This window comes from Pezoporus flaviventris, unplaced genomic scaffold (assembly GCF_033815535.1).
Source record: "Pezoporus flaviventris isolate CSIRO_AGI_PZ_B2104156 unplaced genomic scaffold, CSIRO_AGI_Pfla_v1 ptg000035l, whole genome shotgun sequence".
NCBI lineage: Eukaryota > Metazoa > Chordata > Aves > Psittaciformes > Psittacidae > Pezoporus > Pezoporus flaviventris.
Window position 1 is genome coordinate 14,725,164 of NW_026892583.1, and position 22,138 is coordinate 14,747,301.

The window sequence follows — 22,138 nt, forward strand, 5'->3', positions numbered from 1 at the left end:
CTTCTCTGGATTACTACTCTTCTCACATTAAAGTGTTAAGCAGCCTTAAATCAGAACAGCATAGCTACAATTGGAGAAGTGATTTTGCCTTGTCACTGTATCAAATCTAATCTTCTGTAAGAAGCTTTAAATTCAATACTTCAGTCTTATCTTAAGATAAAGATTCAGAGCCCAATCTTAACATTGAACAATGAATTTCTGCAAGCATGTTTGTTGGGTTGGTAGTTTGGTTGTTTGGGTTTTAACTAGGAAAATTATTTTATAGGTTCCAAGTTCTGACTACCTAACTGCAGAAGAGTAACATCATCAGGAACTCATACCCACACACAAAAACCTGGGGAAGTGCTTTCAAATAGTGTTACATAAGATGATAAATTACATCTGGAATTTCAGGCCCTAAAGAGAGTTCTCAATATTGAAAAAAGAGCATAGTAAAAAATGCACAAGCTATACAGGAACAAGATACAATCATTACATAGGAGACCATCAGAAATTTGGTGGTTGTTTTGTTTTTACATAACCAAAGCTATTAAGATCATTATGCACCAGCTACTATACACTCAACATCTAGCTTATTTGACCAGTTCAGTTTACTGCTAATACAAAAGGCTTTATCATTTAGCACATCTGAACCCTTTCCTGCAAGGAGGAGACACATCTTTATCTAAACTGAGCTAAGCAGGATGAATGGGATTAAAAAAAAAACATTACTCAGCCTCACTGGTATTTTATCTCTCAAGATGTCTTAAATGGTCATCTAAAAGTTTATTATGGCATCTGTTTAACCCTATCAAAAGACTAGTAATTCACCTTGAAAAAACGTTTTATGAGCTGCTGTGAAAATCCAACACAAGCTCAGCATGTTTTTTGCTATGGTAGGGAAGAATAATAAGCAAAACAAGCCCCTCCTTCAATTTGTATAAAGGAGGTGGAGAGAATAAAATACCACTTTTCTCTAATCTGAGTCCTTTAACCTTACATCAATGACATGGAAAAAGCACATACATGCACCAATACCATCTGTAAAGTGAAGAACATATGTTGATGTAAACATCATTGGGGAACAAACGATTTGTAAGACTCCTGAGGGGAAAAAACACCTTCCTGAGGATTCACAAATCATCTCTACCATTCAGAAAGTGGAATTGAACCTCATCAACTTGAAAAGATTAAATTTTAATCCCCAACTGAAGTGTACTGTAAAATTGACACAAATGGCAACTGTGGTTGCCAGGCAGGAAGGAGGAAGAGCAGCAAACACTCTTTAATTTGAGAATCCAAAAGCAATTCTTACAGTTGCAGAATTTGAGTTTTAGCAATATTGCCTGATCACTTTCCAAAACCAGCGGCAGGAGAGGCAGTGACTCCAACAAGACGTATTTATAGCACACAGAACCCAAATACCGCTACTTATTCTATAATTAAACACCAAAACAAGATGCTATTACAAACACAATATCTCTGACACTATGCCACATTCAGATAGACACTGAACTATCTTTTAGATAATTGAACTTGATGTAATCTGGAGTTGGTATTTCCTGGCCAATGATGACTAACTTGGTTCTAAACAATCATGAAGTATCAGGAAATACCCGCCCCCAACATCAATTACTATTTAAACATATACCAAAGTGCTATGTTTTGAACACATGCACTCACAGCAAAATATCCTATAGACAAATAAATGCAAGAAGGGAAAACACCACCACCAAACAAAAAACAACCAACCAAAAAAGAACAAAAAACCCAAACCAAGCAAAACCCCCGAACTCTTTCCACCAGACATCAGGTAACCAAAGTACAGAATAAAGTCCCTGTATTAATGGCAAAATGTAAGTTAGGGCCAGACCTCCAGCTTGCTTAACTTGTAAAGTTTCACTGCAGAACACTGGGCTCTTACGCAGTCTTATCTCACTCCCTTTGTCCACACACAAAAATGCTTCCTGAAGCAAATCGATCCAAATCACTACTACACTTGGGATTATGTGTTGAAGAGCTTGGATTAGTACTGTATGTACTTTGTGCAGTGAGGACAAAGGGTTTTGGAGAGCCCAGCGCCGCTCTGCTCTGCCCTTCCATCAGTTTCCCAGGTGGGTTGCCCCACTGTCCTGACTGAATTCCAGCCTCGGGAACCCACACAAAGGAGAGACAGATCAAAGTGCCTCTGCAAACCCCAGCCTCAACGAGAATTCATGCCTTTTAAATCTTTATTTTCTGTTCCATTAAAAACAGCAGAGGAAAGAAAGCACTTCTCAGCTACAAAAACCAAAAAACACTAAACAACCCATAGCATCAATCTGGTAAATGAAAGGCAACATCGCATTTATATTCAGAAAGGCTCAAGAGTGGACAATTGTCCTCTTCATTTCTGTGGAAATCAAAATTAAAGCCTCTCAGTAGGAAAGTCACAGCTATAATCCCCTCTCCCCATCTCCCTGAAGGTACTAATAGAAAGTTTCCAACATCGCAGTCAACACACCACTGCATTGTGAATATTAAATCTAAGCCAAATAGCCTACCCTCCTATGATTTCCTCTCCTATCCTTTTCCCATTTTTTTATCCCCTTTAAAGGGAAAAGATTTGCCTTAAAGTTGCCACAAATGCACTAAAATTATGCCTAGCACAGTTAAGGATTACAAAGTAACGATAATCCCAGCTGAAATTTTTAGATGCTATTAATTACTGCATAATTTTTCTATTAGAAAAGCATATTTAGCTTAAGATGGCATGTGGCTTTCTGCAAGTCAACCACTTCTTAATTAGATCTTAATTTCCTAGCACATATCAGTACATAAAACTTCTACCTTTAAGCAAGCCTACAGCTTTGTATGAACAATGGTTTTGTTTCAAAGGACATTCTGGTCAGCAGAATGTACTGCCTGAAGAGAGCAGTTTCTTGTCCTACTCTCCCCCCCCCCCCTCCCCCCCTTTTTTTTTGCCTTTAGGAAAAGAAGAATCAAACCTCTTATGAAAACTGATATTTATTCTCAACCCTCCTCCCAAGAGAACTAACCACTTATCAAACCATTGCATTAGATCTTCTGGCAGCAATTTCAGTTGTAATCAGAGGTCAGATCTACATTCAGATCTCAGGGGAAAAAAACCACACCACCACCACACCACAACACATATATCCGCCTTCATAATTTCATTTTCATTTACAAAGACACGTCCTTTGCACTCATCTGAAAGTGTGTTATGTGCCATCAGTAAAATGGGATTTGGCTTTTCTGGACAACACTTTCAGGACAGATTTTCTAGACCAGCACCCCCATAAGCAGAGTGCTCACCCAGGAAAGCACATTAAACTGCTGGTTCAGAATTTAGTGTGGAGGCCAGTGAGCAAATAAAGCCCAATCTTCATTAGCTGGCACAATACCTCCCGCAATCCTTGCGTCAAATAGTTCTTGAAAGGTTACATCCATGACACTGAAATGAAACTAGTGACACTCCTTCAACTTGGGAAACCTATGTAATGAGCAGCAGTAATTCAAGTAATCCAGAAGCAGCACTCACCTAACACCAACTCACAGCCCCATAAGGAGAGAAGGGAGATGCTCCACAGAAGAAAGTTAAAAAGTCTTTCCAGCAGAAAACACAGCCTTAAAAACAATTAAGAAAAAAAAATCCCACCAACTCAGCCTTCTAATTCTATTATGAAGTTGTTTATTAATTAATCTATATAGTTTTGAAGAATATAAATTAAGAGTAACAATTTGGGGGAATGGGGAACCAGAAAAAAAAATCCCCCTCAAAATTTTTCTTGCTATGCTTAAAAGAGCTGTGTCACATGCAGTAAAACAACCTCCTAAACTATATCTGCAGAGCAAGGGTAGAATTTTAAACTCATTAGTACAAAGGTCTTTGAGAAATTGATCTTTCATAAATTACAGCTTTGCACACACTTCAGTTTACAACATGGACTTTGTAAAGATTTGAGACTTCAGCAGTGACATGTTTCTGAACACACAACAATATGAGGAAGTGTTGTAGCTGATACCCCTCTTCTCTGCAGACAATCACATATCAAAGGTGCATCATTGTTTAAAATGGCTCTAGCTCTTGAGTATGAAGATCTATTCCCTGTCCTGGCTTGACCTCAAGGGAGGGACACACTGTCCTCCAAAACATCCTGTCAGGAAAGCAGGAACAAGTGTGCAAATTTGGAGATTAGGATAATAAATATAGTTTTGCTAGTTACTTATTTCAGCTTCCAAAATAATTATTGTCTAAGAACACTGAGGCTTTTCTAACCCAGTCTTGTCCACTTCAGAAATCCTGGTGAACTTGTCCACTTCTGCAGCTGCAGGGAACTGGAAACAATGGATTTGCTAAACTCACTATGTGGTGGTCTTATGTAAAAGCTTTCATGTTTTACATCCATTCTGTTTTGAAGTTACATGTTTGCTGAAAATGGTTTAGCAGAACAATGTATTTATTTGCTATTTCTTCCAATATAGAGATTTGAATTTATTAGAATATAGTCCAGTTCTGTTCACTAAGGAATCTGTATTCATTGATTTAAAAAAAAAATAAATTAAAAAATCAGATGTTTACTGCTTTTGTGGCTTTTTCTATGTTCCCCCTTTTTGGGCTATATCCCCAAACCTGTGAGGAGGGAACAAGGCATGCCCCATGACATAGGGAACAAGTTCAACAAGTATTTTGATCAGGCTCGTTTTCCCTTTTTCTTAGTACTGGCACCAAGTCCTTATAGAAAAAGTTGTTCAGGTCAACAATAAATTGCAAGGCTTCTAAATGAACTGGCAGTATTTTACCAATTTCCCTTCTAAGTAAAATTACTGCTTTACTGGTCAGCAAGTCTTATCTTCTCAAGATTAAAATTCTGCTAAGAATTTCTGAGGGACAGAATGTCATTTTATCAAATAGCAAAGAGAATTGTGCAAGCGACACACAGCAAAACACAGAGACAATAAGAGAATCAAATTTGAGCTTGCATATATTAAAACCTAGTTCAAACACTGAAGCACACTTCCATACTGTACTTTTTACACAATGACAAAGCAAATCACATAATCCAGACTGAATAAATCACATGTCAAGATTTACAGATTCTGGTTACATTCCTTATAATATATACACACCCTTTCCTATAAAGCAAAACAAGACTGAGATCTCTATTTTTCAGGAACTAAAAGTACTGCTAAATTCACAAATGCTATTTTAAATAGCCATAAAATACGTTAGTAAATGGAAAGTATTTATAAGCCTGAGTTGGTACTTGGGCTTTGTACAAGAAAGCAGCAAAAAAGAAAATCACTTCCTCTAAGAGTTGTTACAAAGCTGTTTTGCTTTCATTGTATTTTTAGGCTTCACCTTTAACTGTACTTAGCAAGATCTAAGTGTAAAAGTTCTTGAGGTCCAATTTCAGACTGAGTAAAGTTTATCAAAAAACCTTGGCTGAATTTTTGTAACTTTCTGGACTGTTTACCTGCTTGTAATGCTATGGTTCACATATTACACTGTGCCATGATCACCCCTGTTTGGAACGAGAAATCCCCTCTGCTGAAACACTTAACTGTACTGACACTTCAGAATCTTTAGCAAACTACACAGTCACTTGACTGCCCATATCAGGGAGCTGCCATCCCTTTAAAAAGAAAATCAACCTCATTATATTCCTGACTGAATCCAGACATCTGGAATCAAGTATATACTTGAGGAAGAACCACACAGCTGCAATTATATAAATATTTTTCTTATTATTTTCCTGCCAAGGGCATCTTAAAATTCTAAGATCAATTTCATAGACAAGAAATAAAACTAAGGGCGGGCAGGCAGACAGACTTCCAGAATTTGGTACCCAGATTTGGGGTGAGAAGTATTCCAGGGCCAACATACAGTCTCATCTTGGATCAGATTTTCCAGACTTCGTTTCCTATGAGCTTCTGGGGTGGAGCTGGTATCTCCTGAAATTGACATATTGAATATCACTGATTTTATCATAAGAATTACTGGCATTCACTTCAAATAACATCCAGCAGACAGCACACATTCCAGCTTACATTATTAGGATTAAAACAGGAACCTCTTTCCATTGACATGTTCCTTCCAATAAAGATTATCTAAGCAATTGCTGAGCTGATTCCAATTGATTGCAGTATAATGATGCATAGGCACTTAGGTATATTTGTCAACAGAAAATGTTGTAGCAAATTTAAGTCTTTAGAAATATGGTTTATAAATAAGCTTGAGAATGTCCCTTTAAAAGTGGTTATAAAACAGTACCTTGTAATCCACAGATTATATGGAGCAATATTTCTAGACCTGCTTTCTCATACAAACTTGTGATACTTCTGCAATTTCATTATCTAAATGAATACATGTGAACATCTATCACTGATGTACTAATAAAATCCACACTTAGCTCTGCCAAATCTGCCAAACAAACGTAAGTAAGAAGATGATAAGTAACTAAAAGTGAAAAGAAGCCCATGTAGGTGTTGTGTGTATAGATGAACATTTGTGTCAAGTATTAGTGGCACCAAGTTAAAATTTTTCTTTGCATAATCACATTAATCAAGCTACATTTTTTGTTTTGACTTAACTATGTTGATGAGTGCCTCCATTCCACAGACTACCTATGACTGACAAAGTTTGTGATGGCTTTTTCAGTCATACACCACCGTTCATGAAAGAACAAAGCCACAGAAGGATGTCATAGCCTCAAACCATGATAAAGATGTACTACAACAGACAAGCACAAAACTCTTAAGTAAGAGAAATTGACACACTGGGCTTTTTAGCAGAAAAGAGCGTCGTTTGTAGCATACAGCTATTACCAGCTTTTATCTTGGACTTTGTGAACTATTATCCACTTCTAAGGTCATACACTTTGGGCACGACAATCCAAGTCATCTTCAAGTCCTCCTTTTGGACTCCAATTTCTTGTATCAAATGATTTATATGGCTACATAGAAGATCCTTAACATCCCAACAGTTCTATTAAACCTGTTTTGCTTATCCATAAACACAGACAACTTGAGTCTGTTCCTAACACTCCTCTTAGCCTTCATACTCAAAGACTTTGTCTCTTCACAATCCACTTTTTGTGCAACCATTAACTCCAGCTAAAACATTTCTTCAGATGAGAACTGCAAACCAGGACGGATGAAATCTTTAGAAAGATATGCTTAAGCAAACAATAATAAAGTGGCAACACTAGTTCTGAAGACATGCGGACAAGATGTTTCATTTTCACAAAGAAATAACTTAAAAACTGCATGCGACTTGTGGCAGCAGGGCTGACTGTACTAAATATAATAGACCATCAGTTCAACAACACAGGGCTATACAGCAGTGACCCTTTAAGTTTACAACGGGCAAACCATTACATAAGCTGCGATTAAAACCACTTTCACATTCCGTGCTTCATTGAACTCTGACATCAAATAACATTTCGATAATGGTCCAGAGATGTGAAAATCACCTCCTTGACACTTCAAGCACCCTTAAAAATAAATGTTTTAGTTTTGTTATCACATTCTTCTCCATGATTTTGATAGTTCTCTCCAAACAGCTTTGCATATTTTCAGTCTAATCACCACATTTACACACCAGTATGCAGTATGCTGCCCAAGCCCTAATACAAGAAGTCTGCAAACAACCAGCAAGGGTACAAACAATGAAGTATGGGGATGGTAGTGCTGGGATGCAGACACCCTTCTATCAGATCTGCTTGTTGAACCTTCTTGAACATGAGATTGCTGTCAGCCCATTTCCTCAGCCTGTCAAAGATGCCTCTGAATGGCACCACAACTGTCTCTTGTGGCATCCACCTACCCCTCCCAATTTTCTATCACCTGCAAACTTGCTGAGGGTGCACTCTGTCCCATCATTTAGGACATCAGTGAAGATGTTAAACAGCCCAGCCCCTACTCTCAACCCTAGAGCAGACCACTAGTAATTGGCCTCCAGCTGGACTTTGTACCACCTCTCACAACTGTTTGAACCCAGCATTTCAGCAAACTTGTACAGGCTCAGTGAGGTAGACTGCATCATCAGCTAGATTGTCAGTGATGGTGTTAAAGCAGAAAAATGTCAAAAGCACTGTCAAAGTCAAACATCAAAAAAGTTATCATCTGCTCTTCCCTCATCCACCAATCTAATCATTTCATCACAGAAGGCTCACAGGTTGTTCCAAGCACATGATGACTATTGCTAATCACTTTCTTGTCATTTGTTTGGAAATCGCTTCATAGGAGAATCTGCTCCATTACCTGCTCAGGGATCAATGTGAGGCTGATCACTCTGTAAATCCTCAGACTCTTTAGCCCTTCCTGGAAGCAAGAGTGACATTTACTTTCTTCCAGTCATCAGGAACCATCTTCTATTCTCACAGTCTTTCCAGAATAATTCAGAGTGGCTTTGCTATGACACCAGCTCACTCAACACTCACAGGTGCATTCTGGCAGGTCCCACTGCTTCTTTAAAGCAAATTTGTTTAAACGTTCTTTTAATTGGTTCTCAACTGGGGCTAAGTCTTCACTGCTCCAGAACGTCCCACTAGTCTCCAAGGCTTGGAACTCCAGCAGGGAAATCTTACCAATAAAGACCAAGGCAAAAGAGAAAACCTGAGATCCAAAGCCACTCCCAATCAGATCTCCTCTGCTTTCCATTATTGTCATTCCTCACACACACAAGCAGGAGGTGCAGTTAAGTTCAGATTCAAAAAAAAAAAAAAAAAGAGGACAAAACAAGGCAAAAGGTACTTCCTGAAAAACTGTATTCTAACATACTCTAACTTAACCATTCTAATACAACACAAACAAATCAAAGAATCCTTAACCAACTGCCTAGAATTAGCTCCAAATTGCCTCTCTACTCTGTTCAACCTTACAATACAAGCATCATGCTAACGATGGCTAAAAAGGTTTGCTCCTCCAGTCAAAAATAAAGAGCCTAATGGACAGATATGATATGCACTGGAATGAATGTGATTAGGCAGCAAGAAAGCTGTCTCCTCAACAGTAACCAACTTCCCTGTTTATAACTAATGAAAGTGAATTGTTACCTTCAGGAAACTGAAATAATGCATCCCTGTAGTTATGCATTCTGGTGCTTAGAACATACAGTTTTTTCATTTTATGTATCAATCCATACCTTACAGCCTACCCGGCATTTCCAGGGCACGGCACTGTCATACAGAGAGACCTCGACATGCTTGTGAGGTGGGCAGATGCCAACCTCATGAAGTTTAACCATGCCAAGTGCAAGGTCCTACACCTGGGTTGGAGCAATTCCAGGCACAGCTACAGGTTGGACAGAGAAGAGATCAGAGCAGCCCTGCAGAGAAGGACTTGGGGGTGTTGGTTGATGAGAAAATGAACATGAGCCAGCTTCAGTGTGCGCTTGCAGCCCAGAAAGCCAACCGTATCCTGGGCTGCATCAAAAGGAGCGTGACCAGCAGGTCGAAGGAGGTGATCCTGCCCCTCTACTCTGCTCTTGTGAGACCTCACCTGGAGTATTGTGTGCAGTTCTGGTGTCCTCAACATAAAAAGGACATGGAACTTTTGGAACTGTCGGAACAAGTCCAGAGGGCCACGAGCATCATCAGGGGGCTGGAGCAGCTCCCGTATGAAGACGGGCTGAAAAGGTTGGGGCTGTTCAGCCTGGAGAAGAGAAGGCTGTGTGGAGACCTCCTAGCAGCCTTCCAGTATCTGAAGGGGGCCTATAGGGATGCTGAGGATGGACTCTTCATTAGGGACTGTAGTGATAGGACAAGGGGTAATGGGTTAAAACTGAAACAGGGGAAGTTTAGGTTGTATATAAGGAGGAAATTCTTTCCTGTTAGGGTGGTGAGGTACTGGAATGGGTTGCCCAGGGAAGCTGTGAATGCTCCATCCCTGGCAGTGTCCAGGGCCAGGTTGGACGAAGCCTTGCGTGAGATTGTTTAGTGTGAGGTGTTCCTGTCCATGGCAGGGGGGGGTTGGAACTTGATGATCTTAAGGTCCTTTCTGTCCCTAACTATTCCATGATTCTCTGATTCTACATATATAGAATGAAGAGGTGAAGTGTTAGAACAACACTTCTAATTTAAACAACTCATCAGATTTGGACAGTACGCATTAAAGAGCTCTGACTGTACACAGCAAATGACTGAGCTGCCAATACGTACATACTGAAGCCAGCTTTTATGCCAGAGGATAGTACATGTTGCACTTGCATTTAAAGAGCGCTGGGAGCAATTCTGAGAATTTGTTACAAACTGTACTTTTGCGTGATAAACGGTTTTAAACACTGTCCCAAATGAAAAACAGCAGTGAAAGCTCCAGAGAAGCAACAGAATTGCTGATACTAACAGCCTGACATCTGTCAAGGCAAATGAAAATGAGATCATCTTTACACTTAAAAAAAAACCCCAACAACCAACCAAACAAAAAACAAAGAAACAAAAAAAAAAGCCAAACAAATGCATTCTCAAACATTAGCTTGTCTCAAAATAAATTATTTCAAACCTCATGAGTGGGGCAAACAAAACCCAGTTTGGCAGAAATCCAGATATACTTTAGTTGCCCATTAGAATTCTTGTCAACCACATTTAACCAAGTTGTTTAATGATGAAAATACATACTTGGATTTTTCAGAGAGGATCTAACAGAGGCTGATACAAGTGCCACATATCAGAAACTAATTCTCAGGGTAACAAAAAGTGGCTATAGGACTCCACACCAGCAACCTTCCCTCCCTCAAGCTCACAACTGATCAGCCTACACACAAGCCTGTAACTGGTTTCCACTAGTTAGTGTAACTTGAATGTCCCTTTCCTACCACTCTTATTCCTCCTATAGGTAGGTATACATTGTGCCAGTGTTGCTGTTCTCTCAGACAGTCATCTCCAGCTGCAGGCATACCAGCCACTAGGCCACCCTGTGACCAGAAAAATGTAAAAGGCACAAGTCTGCACAACCTTTGAAAGAGCAACAAAAAAGAGAGAGAAAAGCAGCAGAACATCCTTAACCAGTTTTCTACAAATCAGTGGCTCCCAAACTGATTTAACAGGTTTACCAAAAAAAAGCCTTTGAAGAGAACTTTAATTAAGTCTATTCCAAAACAAGCACCCATTTCGATTCAGTGCTCTAGGTGAAACTGCAGCACATTTACAAGTATAATCAGTTCAGTGCAGTCCTCCTCCCTTTTGAACGTACATACTGCTATTTTTGTTTGACCCCCCAAAACACACTCAGACTGAAACAGCCAGCACACAGCCTTTTCATGTACTTCTGATTTCCACAACCAGATCAACAAAAAGTAGAATGGCAGATGAAGAAATATTGGGAGTGGTACCTTCAGAAACAAGTCAGTGAGGTTTTCTCATGTCTGTAAGTGTGACAGTGAATACAAAAATCTGTCTGAGCAAGTAGTTTTGATAGTGAAAATGCATCATACCTGTACAAATAATTTCTTTTTTAACCCATCAGATACAAAACTCCACGGAATAGGTAACAAAACAGATCAGTAAAGAAGAAAAATAAGGTTCTACAAAAATCAGTATTTTTTATTTTAACTGTATTCATGTACTAGTTACCATTAACCCCCAGACATTCAAAAAGCAAAACTGTATTAATTCTCAATATAAGTGAAAATCTGCATATTAATGTGAGACCCATAACATCTCAGGCCTCCTAAAGGCCAGCATACCCAAAGCTGTGCCCACATCAACACAGTTCTGACCAAGTATTTGAAAACCCAACTTGAACCACCAGTATGGGTTACACCATTCAGCATTTCTTCTGTCTAAAGTGGCATCTCAGCATGGAAGGTAGATGCTGCTTTGTACCTCTCCAAGTTCTTTCTGCGCACATCCAAGGAAAAAGTGCGATTGACTGACAAGATGCATTTTTATTAAAAGATTTTAAAGTAACTATTTTTGTCCAGAAATTGGTAGCATTCAGTAATTAGCAGATGCATAGCCCTATTAGAGTCACAATATTATGTTTCTTAGCAAAACATGCATTCAGGAAAAAACTACAGCACAGCAAACCATAAAGTTCTTCCTGGTGACCTAGAGGTCAGACATGATTCATCATACAACTCCACCCAGCTCTTTACTGTTTTGACTTCTAAAGAAGTGGAATTTAGTTTACAAAACTGAGAAACTTAGATTAACTAGTATAGATGATCTTTCCATGCTGTGGACCATTTCATACCATTACTTCTCTTTCCCAAAGGAAACTTCTGGGCTACCAGCTCTCACATGGCTAGCAATCACCAACCAAAACATCAAATTTGTTGTACAAAGTATTTGTTCAAGCTACATGAGTGTGGGGGAAAAAAAAAAAAAAAGTACCTTTAGTATGAGGAATGGTTTTCCTGCTACTCATTTTTAATTACAGTATGCCCAAAATGCCAAACTGAACTCAGAAGCTGAAGGCCCTAGCAATAGTTGCTTATTTTATCTTACAGATTGCACTACATACAAGGAGAGGAAACATATCCTTAATAAGAAGTTTCTCTCCAGTACTAGAAATATCACAGGACAGCCTTCAATATGAAGGCCAGCAACAAGCACATCACAACTTCCCTGAGCACTGACTGGAAGCACCAATAGTGAGCCCTGCTAGGGCAAATTTCTCAAAGGACTTGGCTTAAGGACACTCTATTTCCAGAAATATCAATACAACCAGGACAATATTACAATTTAAGTCACCACCAGGTCGCCCGCCTGTACATAAAACTGCACACAAGCTTGCACATCAGCAATGCGACTTCTGTGCACAACTGATGAGAAAGCAACTAGCTGTAGACATCCATAAAGAGGAAAAACCAAAACAGGTTATACTATTCAGGTGCTGAAAAATGGCGTTTTCCACTAGCTTTCCTGAAGCATATTGTTCATTTTATTATAATTTTCCAGTCTGAAATTTCAAGATATATATAAGCAGCATAGGAAACCTTAAAACAATCCACCCCCCCAAACAAAACAAAGAAACTACAACCAAAATATATGTATTTCTTATTACGCTGGTTACCACTGAACGAGAAAAACTGGTTTGCCCACATGGACAAAAGGAAAGTATTACTCCCCCAAGCAATGTTTCCCTAACTCAACTTAACTAAAATGAACAAGAAACCCAATTGGCTGTACAAACTGAAGTATTTCAGATGGTCTATAGCTCCCTTTTCTAAATACACAAAGGGCAGAAAATGGCAACAGTAGTTAGCCATAGTACACTAAGATGACAGATGAAACAGAAAAGTCAGAACATCAGTGTGTCACTAAGGATTTGAATTTAACACAGTTGAAAGATTTGTGCGGTACTTGAATATTTGAAAGCCTTTGACCTCACCAACAGTTTGGACAATAACAAAAGCTGTCAAGATGCAATACTTCACCAGCAAAGCTGAGCCCCACCTTCTTAAGCATCTCTGAGCCTTCATGACAATCTCCTAGAAAACATTTTTACAGACTTCTCTCCCTCATTTGTTTGTTTGGGATTTTTTTAAAATATTTGCCATCACTGGAAAACCTTCAACTGGAAGCAGCCAGATGCCTTCCATTATCAAATTATTGGCTATTCTGCTTTCTTCAAAAGATTTGTAACTCAGGGTAAGTTATACCTGTAAAGGCATCTCATTACGGATGAGAAATTCCTGTGACTAAGAGTAGTGACAGCCAGCAACCTTGCTCCAAGGAGATCTAGAACCACCTATGGAAATAGAGATCTTTTTAAGACAACTGTTCTAAAAAACAAGCATCTTCTTTTTTAAAAAACAAGCATCTTCACACATTTCTTGTGTGAAATGGTTTCTAAGTCATAGAATCATAGAATAGTTAGGGTTGGAAAGGACCTTAAGATCATCTAGTTCCACCCCCTCCACCCCCGCCACAGGCAGGGACACCTCACACTAAACCATCTCACCCAAGGCTTCGTCCAACCTGGCCTTGAACACTGCCAGGGATGAAGCATTCACAGCCTCCCTGGGCAACCCATTCCTGTCCCTCACCACCCTAACAGGAAAGAATTTCCTCCTTATATCCAATCTAAACTTCCCCTGTTTAAGTTTGAACCCGTTACCCCTTGTCCTGTCACTACAGTCCTTAATGAAGAGTCCATCCCCAGCATCCCTATAGGCCCCCTTCAGATACTGGAAGGCTGCTATGAGGTCTCCACGCAGCCTTCTCTTCTCCAGGTTGGGGCTTTTCAGCCTATATTCATACGGGAGCTGCTCCAGCCCCTGATCATCCTCGTGGCCCTTCTCCGGACTTGTTCCGACAGTTCCAAAAGTTCCATGTCCTTTTTATGTTGAGGACACCAGAACTGCACACAATACTCCAAGTGAGGTCTCACAAGAGCAGAGTAGAGGGGCAGGATCACCTCCTTCGACCTGCTGGTCACGCTCCTTTTGATGCAGCCCAGGATATGGTTGGCTTTCTGAGCTGCGAGCACACACTGAAGCCGGCTCATGTTCATTTTCTCATCAACCAACACCCCCAAGTCCTTCTCTGCAGGGCTGCTCTGAATCTCTTCTCTGCCCAACCTGTAGCTGTGCCTGAGATTGCTCTGACCCAGGTGTAGGAGCCTGCACTTGGCATGGTTAAACTTCATGGGGTTGGCATCAGCCCACCTCACAAGCGTGTCAAGGTCCCTCTGGATGGCATTCCTTCCCTTCAGGGTATCAACCGAACCACACAGCTTGGTGTCATCGGCAAACTTCCTGAGGGTGCACTCAATCCCACTGTCCATGTCAGCAACAAAGATGTTGAACAAGACTGGCCCCAACACCTGAGGGACACCACTCGTTACTGGTCTCCAGCTGGACATTGAGCCATTGACCACAACTCTTTGTATGCAGCCATCCAGCCAGTTCTTTATCCACCGAGTGGTCCATCCATCAAATTGATGTCTCTCCAATTTAGAGACAAGGATGTCGTGTGGGACAGTGTTGAACGCTTTGCACAAGTCCAGGTAGATGACATCAACTGCTCTACCCCTGTCCATCAGTTCTGTAGCCCCATCATAGAAGGCCACCAAATTGGCCAGGCAGGATTTCCCCTTAGTGAAGCCATGCTGGCTGTCACCAAGCACCCTGTTGTTTTTCATATGCCTTCCAGGAGAATCTGCTCCAAGATTTTGCCAGGCACAGAGGTGAGACTGACTGGTCTGTAATTCCCCGGGCAGTCTGTTCCTGAAAGACTGTACCCCTGGAAGGGACCCACGCTGGAGCAGTTAATGAAGAACTGCAGCCCATAGGAAGGATTGATGATGGAAAAGATCATCAATCTTTTGAATGAGCAGAGCAGCCTGCGGAGCAGCCCTGCAGAGAAGGACTTGGGGGTGTTGGCTGATGAGAAAACGAACATGAGCCAGCTTCAGTGTGCACTTGCAGCCCAGAAAGCCAACCGTATCCTGGGCTGCATCAAAAGGAGCGTGACCAGCGGTGGGAGGTGATCCTGCCCCACTACTCTGCTCTTGTGAGACCTCACCTGGAGTATTGTGTGCAGTTCTGGTGTCCTCAACATAAAAAGAGCATGGAACTGTTGGAATAAGTCCAGAGGAGGGCCATGAGGATGATCAGGGGACTGGAGCACCTCCCGTATGAAGACAGGCTGAGAAAGTTGGGGCTGTTCAGCTTGGAGAAGAGAAGGCTGCGTGGAGACCTCATAGGAGCCTTCCAGTATCTGAAGGGGGCCTATAGGGATGCTGGGGAGGGACTCTTCATTAGAGACTGCAGTGACAGGACAAGGGGTAACGGGTTCAAACTTAAACAGGGGAAGTTTAGATTGGATATAAGGAGGAAATTCTTTCCTGTTAGGGTGGTGAGGCACTGAAATGGGTTGCCCAGACAGGTTGTGAATGCTCCATCCCTGGCAGTGGTCAAGACGAGGCTGGACAAGGCCTTGGGTGATATGATTTAGCGTAAGGTGTTCCTGTCCATGGCAGGGGGGGGTTGGAACTTGATGATCTTAAGGTCCTTTCCAACCCTAACTATTCTATGGTTCTATGGGCTCCTCTCTCCATGGGGCCTCAGGTCCTGCCAAGAGCCTGCTCCAGCGCAGGCTTCCCACAGGGTCACAGCCTCCTTTGGGCATACCTCTACTCTGTCATAGGTGCTCCCTGGGGTGCAGGTGGAATCTGCTGCACTATGGACCTCCATGGGCTACACAGGGTCAGCCTGCCTCAGCATGGTCTGCATAGGAATCTTTGCTCCAGCTCCTGGAGCACCCTCTCCCCTCCTTCTGCACTAACCTTGGTGTCTGCAGAGCTGTTTCTCAAACGCCCCAGTGGCTGTATAAGAGAAGTATAACCTCTAATATCTGTAGTCCTATTCTTGAGATCTGGACTTTACACTCAGTACCAGAGGCTTGTAGCCTCACATATGGGTGCATAGTAACTTTTGAACAGTGGAACCTACCGTGGATACTAGGACAGTGTAAATTTCGCTGGAACCGAAACTATGATCTAACACCAGGGGAACTGATCTCCAGAACCCAGAGATATTATTTTACTGAACCCCTGAGAACATCATAAAACTTGTGTGTAGGTGCTCTCCATATTTTTAAGTGCATTTGCAGAGCACTGGGAAAGAGAAGCTATAGATTTGTAAAAGATTGTTTGAAATGGGAGCCGGTCAAAATAAGGGAAGAAAAGCCCATTGGGTTACATTTTGGCACATTAGAAAGAACTGCGAGGGTCTTCTGGGGGTTCGGTAAACAAGAAAACGTTGATAAAATGTTGTAACCAATGTCTGTTTTTAGTTAGACTGTTGCCAACTTAAAAGTTACAATTCTCCACTCCTGTAATTTGGCATGATGTACACCCCTGTTATTTTTAATTTGTAAAATTTGATAGGAAACTTCTCTGGATAAAGTTGAGTACTTGATGCGTACGTATGAAATATCAGGTCTTGTGTGCAGGTGTATCTTTTTACGAAGACTGTGATGTTCCTATCTGTGTATGAATTGTATCTGTAAAAATATTGTGAGTGTAAAAAGCTTGCTTTTGAAAAATTAATTGCCAAGCTTGTGATTGTTTATGAGATTGGGGAAAATATTAATTGGGATTTTGGTGTGAAGTCTGTGAAGTTGAGTACCAGAGGACAGGTATTAGCCCCCTATTTATTATATGCTTATCTGTAAAAAATCCATAAGACATTCAGGAATGATATGGAAAGAGAACAGTGTGTCAATGAAATGACTCTTTCCCATGGTCATCATCTATATGTGTTTGATTTGCCTTTCCAGACTTGGACTGTTCTGGAGACTGCTAAGCATTTTTCCAATTTGATATGGAATTTTCCCTGGCTTGGATTCCTCCTTCTGTCTGTCGTGTGTTAGGGTTTGATAGCAGTTCTTTAAGGATGTTTGATGCCTAAGGCAGAGGACCCTTTATGGCAGTGTGTACATGTATAATTTATTTATTTTAAATTTGTCAGATCAGAAAATGGGGCTACAGCTCCCATTGTCTGGTAACTTGCAGTGAATTTAATTATATAAAGCAATGAAAATGGTTGAATTGCAGGAGAGAGATTTTTTTTTAAAAAAAAAAAAACACCACATTTTAATCTCGTAATGACATGTCTCCAGCTGGGCATGGGGAGGCTTAGTCTGGGTATTAGGAAAAATTTCTTCACCAAAAGGTGATCAAGCATTGGAACAGGTGGCCCAGGGAAGTGGTGGAATCAGTGTCCCTGGAAGTGTTCAAAAAACATTGAGATGAGGCCTTTAATGACATGGCTTAGTGGTGGTTTTGGCAGTCCTGGGGTAATGGTTGGACTTGATGATCTTAAAGGTCTTTTCCAACCTGGTTAATTCTACAATTCTGTGATCAGGAGATCATGGCCTAAATGGAACATATTCTCACGCCTTTCTCTGGCTGCAGTTGCACAGGTTTGGTTCCCTCCCTTCCCCCTTCTTAAATATGTTGCCACAGAAGCACTACCACCATTGCTGATGACAGTGGCCTTGGCACTGGCTGGAATTTGCTCTACTGGACATAGGGGAAGCTTCTAGCAGCTTCTCAAAGAAGTCACCCCTATAGCCCTCCCGCTACCAAAATCTTGCCATGCAAACCTAGTATGGTATTGGATAAAATTTGAAGAAGACATAAAAAAGGAAAATCGGTAGTACTATTTACGCCCAATTTTTAGATAGCCTTGGCTATGAAAAGTCAACTTTTTTCTACACCCCCCCCCCCCCCAACTTCTCTCCTCTTAGTGACATAATTCTTCAGTCTTGAGTGTAAAACATCATAGGGAAATATCTTTAAAGTAAAATATTACTAGCTTTATAAGAAACACTTGCTTTAGTCCTAACTATTCCAATATCCATTTAAAATGAAACTTATTTTTACAGACTTTTTCCCCAATAAATTAAATAAATAAAAAGCAGCCTGAAGGTGAATCAAGCTTTTTAATTCATCTGTGTTGATACATAAACAGAGGCAAAGGGGAAGAGTTACTATCTGTTTGCTTTAGAACCTACCACACATGTAGCATTCCAAGGCTGTTTATAAAATATCTTTTCTGTGTGGAGCCACCTCTGAACCTTGTTAATGGGGTTTTGCATATGACAGGCTTAAAAGAATCCTCCAAAGTATCAGTTCATGCCACTTAACTGTTTTCAGCTACATTACATGGGGCATCCAATATATTTGACAATGAAAATTTAAGTTCTTACCATGCTAACGAACAAGTAGGTTTCACTGCTCTTCCACACAAACTCATTCAATAGAGACTAAGATTTCTGAGTAAAACCAAGTTTCTATGTTCTAAAATTAGAGCATAACAGTAGTTTGCTCATACTACCATATACCTCTTGTGCTGATATGACAAATGTTGGTTTTTTTTCTTGTATTTAACTCACTCATCTTTCATAACAGGCTTCTCTCAATGGAGAAAAGATGATACACAAGCACACACAGAACAGGCACGACTGACTTGTACAGCAGACATTTCTCAGCTCTGCCCAGGTATTAGTCACTAAAGTCTGGGTGGTTAATTTCCTACTGCCTGATTCTATAGTTTAACTATATTTGGTTTTATTTAGTAAGAAAACAGAGCTAATTCGTGTATTTCTGTAGTCTGAATTTATGGTAACAATTTGGCTTTACATCAAATCCAAACTCAAGTTACAGTTTCAGAGGTCTTTATGCGTACCACATTTCTCTCTTCAAAAAGCAGATGGAGAAAGACAAAAACTCTGGAGTGGGAGGAAGCAATAGAGAAAGAGAGGAATGTACTAGCTTGCCAAAAATGTGCCACAGCCTGTACAATACAGTATTAATAATTCTGCCTAATGCAAACGCAATAAAGATCAGCATTATATATCCCTTTTCCTATTACTGGACAAAAAACTTAAAAAAAAAAAAGAAAAAAGAATGACTCATTTCACTATTCCTTTAAACTGAAAGGTGCCATCTGAGGTTTCTGACAACATTTTTCATAAACTGCTTTCAGATGTATGGAACAAAATATTTTAAAGACTCTGGTTTGCTGGTTTTGGCTTTATTTCCAGAAGTTTGGACAGCATTTTGCAGTAAGAAAAAAGCAGTGAAGTTCAATAGGTTTTTCAACTTATTTGGAAAAAAGAGCATAACACAATACTAAACTCCACCTTCCTGAGAGCCACTTTAAGAGAAGTTCATCTAAACAACTTAAAATAGACTAATTTGAAGCATATCCTATGGACTATTTGGAGTACAAATAAATCAACTCATATTTGGTAGGGGGGAAAGAACAGGTTTTGACTTGTACAATTCAGCCATAACCACACTGTAGAAATATTTGATTTCACATCTTGCGTTTCCTACAGTATTACGTAGAATATTACAGTATTCTATATCTATTAGTATTATTTCCTATTACGTTCAGAAAATAAAATACTTTTAGAAGGAATACTCTACAGATTCTAACGCTTGCTTTGCATCTTGGGAACCCTTGCAACAGCCATACAGGCTACTCAGCAAATAAAGGAAGCGATTCTAAGATCATTTGTAATGCATGGTTTCTTACATTACCAATGCGAGAATTAATCAGATAGTACAGCAATACAGTAACAAAATCTTTTTCTCTCTACTTAGAAGTCTCCAGACCTCTGTAATACAAATATCTAACATAAGTGAAGTGCAATCTCACTATTTCTCTTATAAGCTCTGAGCTTCCGTCACAAGAAATACCATGATTGCAAACTAACCTCTATAATCATGTTTTCACAGTTAAATAAAAGGCATGTAAATCCCATAAAATTTAGTTGCATAATCTTAAATTCCAGTGGGTTAAATGTTTACCTTTGTAATCAATTAACTGGATTAACAGGTACACAGGAGCCCACCAGGGAAAGGAAAAGAAGGTGCTTCTATTTCTGTCCAGCAGAGATTAGCATTAGGCTTAATACTGCTTGTATTGTACTTATGCCTGAGAAGAAGAATGTTTAAGGGTAAAACGTGCCACTACCAGAAACTGACAAATTCGAGGGAAACAGCTAAGGACCAGTTATGGTGACAGAGTCCTTCTTTCAGTGACTTTATTTCAATATGGATTATGACAAGTCAAGTGTAAGATCGTGTATACACAAAAAGGATTATATACTAAATATTTCCATCATAGGGAGTATCTTGGATCCTAGTTATGCCAGTAAGAAAGTGAGAGCTAGGTGAATACTTAATGCTGCAAGAGACAGCAGAAATTACCTCAGAACATGTAGGCAGGGGAAGCACCATGAGCAGTCAACTCATGATGACTCCTTCACATTTAGCACTGAAGTACTACCTACAGTTTGGGTGCCAACATTTTAAGGGAAGCTTTGTAACATCAGATCTTCACATGCCACTCCCACACATACATGAAAACTGAGTTCTTAATGCTCAGGTTAACTGACTTCTGAAACATGCACCAGAAAATTAAGCAACAACTAGATCATAATCTAAATGACAAAGACTTCAAACTTCTTTTCATCTTTTGCTTTTTTCCTGCTAGATCAAGTAGCTGGCATTTGAGAGTGGACTAATATTTGTAGCTTACTTTTAGCCACTGGAATAATCTGCCAAGGCACATGAGGAGAATCCAACATCTGAAGTTTAATAAAAAATATGAAGAGTGTGATTTACAGAGCAAGTTATAGTTCAAACAAAACATGGCTTAGCTGCTTTAGGTCTACTTTGTGTAAGTTTCCACCGCAGATGGTCACCAAAAGAAATCGTGTGAAATTGTATTGTGTCTTATTCTGAATTGAAAAAAAGGTTGACCCAGTAAAAGATTTGCCATTAGACTACATTTGTTTAGTTCAAGATGGTGCCTCTAGGAAAGAAAATGAGGAAGACAGAGACTCAATGTAAGCCTTATCTAAACATCGAGAAGCTAAATATGGTGACCTTAGTGGATGTCTGCACACCAGAGATGAGACTGGTTGCATTTGCCACCTTTCTCCCTTGAAAAGGAGCTGCTGCGGTAGTGAAGTCAGAGACCCAGGCTGAGATACCAGGTGCCCAGTCGCCAATGCCTCTAGGCTCACCGTTCACCATTTGTTATGGGTCCCTCACTACAAGAGATACTGAGGTGTTGGAGCAGGTCCAGAGAAGGGCAAACAAAGCTGGTGAATGGCCTGGAGCACAAGTCGGATGAGGAGTGGCTGAGGGAACTGGGGCTGTTTAGTCTGGAGAAGAGAAGGTTCAGGGGGTACTTTATCGCTGTCTACAACTACCTGAAAGAATGGAGTCAGGAGGTGGCTGGTCTTTTTTCCTGGAGTAAAAAGTGCTAGAACAAGAAGTAATGGCCTCAAGCTGCTCCAGGGGAGATTTAGACTGGATATTAGGAAAAATTTCTTCACAGAAAGGGTGATCAGGCATTGAAACAGGCTGCCCAGGGGAAGTGGTGGAATCACCGTTCCTGGAAGTGTTCAAAAACTGTGTAGACATTAGTGACATGGTTCAGTGGTGGCCTTAGCATGCCTGGAGATGTGCTAAAATACATATTCCACACCATGGAGCTTTATAGAGCTATGGAATGAATGCTATGCTTTGCTGTTAAAGAAATAATAGTCCTTCTAGCTCTGTCTATCAAGATGAAGAAGGGATACCACAAGGCAAAGTTTGTTTTCCTTTTTTTTTTTTCCTCCGGAGGGGAGGGGAAGTTATAGCAGCTGCAATATCCAAGAACAGACAATGCTAAACACGG

The 22,138-nt window shown here is 40.3% G+C and overlaps 1 protein-coding gene across 16 annotated transcripts in view; it reads right to left on the bottom strand.

Moving 5' to 3' along the window:
• The window catches only part of NUMB (NUMB endocytic adaptor protein), a 99,503-nt gene that overhangs the window by 58,341 nt on the left and 19,024 nt on the right, over positions 1 to 22,138 (bottom strand). For 2 of the 16 annotated variants that reach the window (XM_061462692.1, XM_061462691.1), the window contains exon 1: positions 3,521 to 3,706. The exons of 3 other annotated variants lie outside the window; for them this stretch is intronic. The gene's annotated coding sequence lies outside the window, so the exon portion shown is untranslated. Of the gene's footprint in view, positions 1 to 3,520; positions 3,715 to 22,138 lie in introns of those variants that run through there. 11 more of the 16 variants (XM_061462701.1, XM_061462686.1, XM_061462700.1 and 8 more) reach the window with 11 other exon arrangements.